The sequence below is a fragment of the Panthera onca genome, chromosome X (genome assembly GCF_046562875.1).
Source record: "Panthera onca isolate mPanOnc1 chromosome X, mPanOnc1 haplotype 2, whole genome shotgun sequence".
Lineage (NCBI taxonomy): Eukaryota > Metazoa > Chordata > Mammalia > Carnivora > Felidae > Panthera > Panthera onca.
The window spans coordinates 64310961-64316960 of record NC_138357.1 but is presented as its reverse complement, the minus strand read 5'-3'; the positions used below and the strand labels follow the sequence as shown (position 1 = coordinate 64316960).

At 32.2% G+C, this 6000-nt stretch overlaps 1 pseudogene; it reads right to left on the bottom strand.

Moving 5' to 3' along the window:
* Positions 1 to 1934: 1934 nt before the first annotated feature.
* LOC145713764 (SUMO-conjugating enzyme UBC9 pseudogene) overlaps positions 1935 to 6000 on the bottom strand; it is a 44754-nt pseudogene continuing 40688 nt past the window's right edge.

Sequence of the window (6000 nt, the reverse complement as noted above, 5' to 3'; positions counted from 1 at the left end):
TGTTTATTCTTAATCACTTAACTCTTCATATTAATCTTAGAATCAGTGTGTCAATATCCACAAGATAACTGTTGGGATTTTCATTGGGATTTTGTTGAATAAGAATAACTGACAACATGGAGTCTCCCTATCCATGAACATGAACATCTCCCTAATTTACTTAGCGTTTTGTTCATTCATCAGAGTATTGTAATTTTCCTTTTATAGATCTTTTACATTTTTTATTATATTTATACATAAGAATTTCATTTTGGGAAAGTGTTAAAGTAAATATTATTATGTATTTAATTTCAAATTCCACTTATAATTGTCAGCATATAAAAATGATTCTCTTTTGTATATCAACCTTGAACCCTGCAACCTTGAAATAACTGCTTGTTAGTTCCAGATTCTTGTTGAGTTTTTTTTCACCTTGTTGACTGTCAAAGGCAGTTTTATTTCTGCATTCCAAAACTGTATAACTTTTATTTCTTTCTCTTCTCCAATTATATTTGCTAGAATTCCCAGTATGATGTTGAAGATTATGAATAAACATATGTAAAAAATGATAACATACATAAAACATAAAAAGGAGTAATAAATGAGACAAGAGAGAAAAGAAAAAGAAAGAAAATTATCTTTTTTATTTTATTTAGAATGTGTTTGAACTTAAATTGCTATCAAATTAGTATAGACTGCTAATTTCATTCAGATATCATATATGAACCTCTTGGTAAACATACACTCAAAATCTATGACACATGCACAAAAAATAAAGGGAGAAGGCCAAAGATAATGCCATAGAAACTCATCAATCACAAAGAAAGAGAGCAAGGGAAAAAATGAATTGAGAATAACTACAATAACAACCAGAAAACAATTAATAAAATGACAATAATCATACACTCATTGATAATTATTTTAAATGTAAATGACGTAAGTGCTCTGACCAACAGATATGGGATAGTGAAATGGATAATAAAGACGTCCCATCTATATGATACCTAGAAGAAACTCACCTCAGACCTAAAACACATTCAGACTGAAAGTGAAGGGCTATAAAAATATTCACCATGCATATGAAAGCAAAAAAAGCTTATATAAGATATACATACTTATATAAGATAAAATAGACTTCAAAACAAAGAATGAAAAAAATAGACCATAATGAGACAAATATGATATGATGATAAATAGATCAATATATGTTTTTTTTTATTTTTTATTTTATTACTTTAGAGAGAGAAAGAGAGAACACAAGTTGGGGTTGGGGCAGAGGTTGAGAGAAAGAAAGAAAGAATCCCAAGTAGGTTTCACACTCAGCACAAAGCCAGATGCAGTGCCCGATCCCACAACCCTGGAATCATGACCTGAGCCAAAATCAAGGGTCGGATGCTCAACCAACTGAGCCACCCAATGCCTCAATCTTTTAAAAATATATATAAACTGCAACACAGGCAAATTCCATATAAAAACAAAGGAAGTATTGCAGAAATTAGAGGTCAGCTGACTTTGGACCTGAGGTTCATAAGTAACATAACCCAAATTCAGAGGAGAATGAGGCAGGTTAGAGGCCAGCTGGAGGCTAAGTGCAGCTCTAATTGGTGTGAAGCATTCCTGAATTTGCAATTAAAGGAATCTAGTTCAAGGGGGTTCATTGTATAAAAGTTTATAATGATACAGCTGTTAAATACTGACATCAATATTAAAATGAAAACAAGTTTTACATCACAATCAAATATACAAAAGACTTAGGAAGAGATCCTGTGTGAAAAACCAGGCACTTCAGTGAATCAAGAACTGTGTACCACTTGTGGAAATGTAAAATTGTGTACTCCCAGTTCTCCCCCCAGGTAATTGTAATTGAACAGAGCAATGTTAAATTTGCAAAACTGTTGTGCACAAATTCTTTCCAAACCAATCCCTTCCTTCTTATGAGGCCACATGGTCACCACTTATGAAGGTGCAAACTTCTTGGCTTGTGTTCAAACCTTCTCATACTGCACTCTGTTTTGGCAGTAAATCCTGTAGGCTTCTGCTTGAGTTGGGTCTGGGATACTTGGTTCATTTAGAAGGTCTTGTGTTCTTAAGATCTGCTTAATCATGATGGCTTGCCTACAGTCTATGTCTTTAAAGATGGACAGACACAGTGTCTGATGGGTCCAAGTTGGGGTAAAACAGTGATAGTTCAAATTTGCATTGAGGGAGGTGAATTTTAAACTAAAAGCATCTGTAGTTTAAACAAGCCTCTTTCCAATGGAGTCTCTTTCTAGAATGGCATACTCCTAGTTCATGATGTTTATTGTGCCATTGGGATTTTTTGTTGGGACAGCAACAAAGCCAAACAGGTGGTCCTTTCTCCAGATTTTCTGCTTCTGGGTGATTCTACTGAGGGCAATCCCATATTAATCCAAAGTTCCTTTTGTGGCCAAGGCCTGGTGAACAATATAGATGAGATGGTGGTGGTGATTTCTTTGTCTCAAGACTTCACCCCAAAGCACATTCCGTGGCCAAGTGATCAATCTTACAAGAGGGTATAACAATTGTACATATCTATGCACCTAACACTGGAGTGCCTAAATATATAAAGCAAATATTAATGGACATAGAGAAATTGTTGGTAATGCAAGAAAAATAGGGGACTTTAACACTTCACTTACAGAAATAGATAGATCATCCAGACAGAAAATCAACAAAGAAACAATGTCTTTGAATTACACATTGGACCACATGGACATAACAGATATATACAGAACATTTCATCCAAAAATCCAAGAATTCACATACTTTTCAAGTGCACTTGGAACATTCTCCAGAATACATCACATAATAGGCAATAAAACAAACCTCAATAACTTTGAGAATATTTAAATCACACCATGCATCTTTTCTGATCACAAAAGTATGAAACTAGAGATAATTCATAAGAAAAAGACTGGAAAAAACACAAACATGTGGAGAGTAAACAAAATGATAGTAAATAATTAATGGGTCAACAAAGCAATCAAAGAAAAAATTAAAAAATACCTGGACACAAATGAAAATGAAAACAAACTGGTCAAAATCTTTGGAACATAATAAAAGTTGTCCAAAAAGGAAAGTGCATAGCAATGCAGGGATGCCTCAAGAAACAAGAAGAAGCTCAAATAAACAATATAACATTACACCTAAAATAACTAGGGGAAAAAGGCCAATAAAAACCCAAAGTGAGTAGAAAAGAGAAAATAATAAAAATCAGAGCAGAAATAAATAAATGCCACAGAGACTGAAAAAAAAAGTAGAAAAAAAAACAATGAAATCAGAAGCTGATTCTTTTAAAAGATAAATAAATTTGAAAAACCTTTAGCCAGACTCATTAAGAAAAAAAAATTACCAAACTAAAGACAATCAGAAATGAGACAGGATTGAAGACAATCCTGATATCACAGGATTAGCAAGGATTGTAAGACAAAAGTGCAAAAAAAATCATATTCAAAAAAAAGAAAAACCTAGAATAAATGGCTAAATATGTAGTAATCTTCAAAAACCAACCCGGAGAAAGTAGAAAATCTGAACATACAGATTACAAATAATAAAATTGAATCTATAAAGAAATAAAAGTATAGGAGAAGATGAATTCACAGGTGGATTCTACCAGTCATTTAAAGATTTAATATTTATTTTCAAACTATTCCAAAAATTAGAAAAGAAAGCTTTCCTATGCAGTCTACAAAACCTGCATTACCCTGGTACCAAAACTAGACCAAGACATCATAAAAAAAGAGAAGAGTACAAGCTAATATGCCTGATGAACATAGATGAAAAAATTCTCAACAGAATACTAGCAAATCATGTACAACAATACACTAAACAGATCATTCACCACAATCAGGTGGACTTTATTCTAGAGATAAAATCATGGCTCCTTATTTGCAACTCAGTCAGAAGCACACAATATATCAGAACAAATTATAAAAATCATATGATCTTCTTAGTAGATTGAGAAAAAGCATGGGACAAAATTCAACATCTGTCATGATAAAAACTCTCACCAAAATTAAGGTTGGAGGAAACCTACTTCAACATAATAAAGTCCATATATGAAAAGTTCACAGTTACTAGCACACTGAAAAGTGAAAAACTGAGTGTTCTCCCTCTAAGATTGGGAGCAAGACAAGGATTTCCACTCTTACCACTTTTATTCAACATGGTACTATAAGGTTTAGCCACAGCAATATGACAAGAAAAAGAAATAAGAGCCATCCATATTGGAAAATAAGTTAAACTATCACTATTTGCAGAAGACATGATACTATACATAGAAAACCGTAAGGACTCTACCAAGAAACTACTAAAATAAATGACTTCATTAGCATGTCAGGGCATAACTTTAATAACCAGAAATTGATAGCTTTTCTGTGCACTAATAATGAGGTATCAGAAAGAGAAATTAAAAAAATACATTATTTACAATTGCACAAAAAATAACATACCTAAGAATAAATTTAACCAAAGAGGTGATCTGTATTTTGAAAACTATAAAATATTGATGAAGGAGATTGATGGTGACAGAAACAAATGGAAAGATATCAATGCTCACGGATTGGAAAAATTACTATTGTTAAAATGTCCATATTACCCAAAGCAACCTACAGATTCAATGCAATCTCTATTAAAACACCAATGCCTTCTTCATAGAACTAGAACAAATAATACTAAAATCTTTATGATACAACAGAAAAAGACCCTGAATAACCAAAGCAATCTCAAGCAAGAAAAAAAAAAAAAACTACAGGTATCACAACACTAGATTTCAAGAGACACTATAAAGATGTAGTAAGCAAAATGGTATTGTACTGACACAAAAATAAGAACATAGATCAATAGAACAGAATAAAGTCTCCAGAAATTAACCCACATTTATATGTCCAATCAATCTATGACAAAGGAGGCAAAAATACACAATGGGGAAAAGACAGTCTCATCAATAAATGGTGCTGGGAAAACTGGACAGCTACATTTAAAAGAATGAAATTGGATCAATTTCTTATACCATTTACAAAAATAAACTCAAAATGGGTTATATACCTAAATGTGAGACATGAAACTAAAAATTCCAGAAGAGAACACAGGCAGTAATTTCTCTGACATTGGCCACAGCAACTTTTTCTAGATATGTCTCCTAAGGAAGGGAAACAAAAGCAATAACAAAGTATTGGCACTACTTCAAAATAAAAAGGTTTTGCACAGCAAAAGAAACTATCAACAAAACAAAAAGATAACCTGCCAAATGGGAGAAGATATTTGAAAATAATATATCTAATATGGGGTTAATATAGAAAATATTCAAAAAACTTATACAAGTCAACACCAAAAAAACCACGAGAAATCTGATTAAAAAATGGGCAGGAAACTGAATAGAGACTTTTCTAAAGAAGACATACAGATCGTCAACAGATACGTGAAAAGATTCTCAACATCAGTAGTCATCAGGAAATGCAAATCAAAACCACAATGAGATATCACATTACACCAGTTAGAATAGCTAAAATAAAAATGACAAGAAATACCAAGTATTTGCAAAGATGTGAAGAAAAAGGAACCATCATCAACTATTGGTGGATATGTAAATACATACAGCCATTTTGGAGAGTGTAGAATGGCAGGTCCTAAAAATATCAAATATATAAATACCACATGATCCAATAATTCCACTGTTGAATATTTATGGAAAGAAACTAAAGGAGCTAATTCAAAATGACATATGCACACCTATGTTTATTGCAGAATTATTTATAATAGTGAAGATATGGAAGCAACCCAAGTTTTCATCAATATATGATTAGATAAGGAAGATGTGATACATACATATGTACATACACAATGGAATATTATGCAACCATAAAAAAGGATGACATTGTGCCATTTGAGACAAAATGGATGGACCTAGAAGGTATTATGCTAAGTGAAATAAGTAAGACTGTGAAAGACAAACACCATATAATTCCTCTCATAAGTTGAATCTAAAAAATATATAAAGAA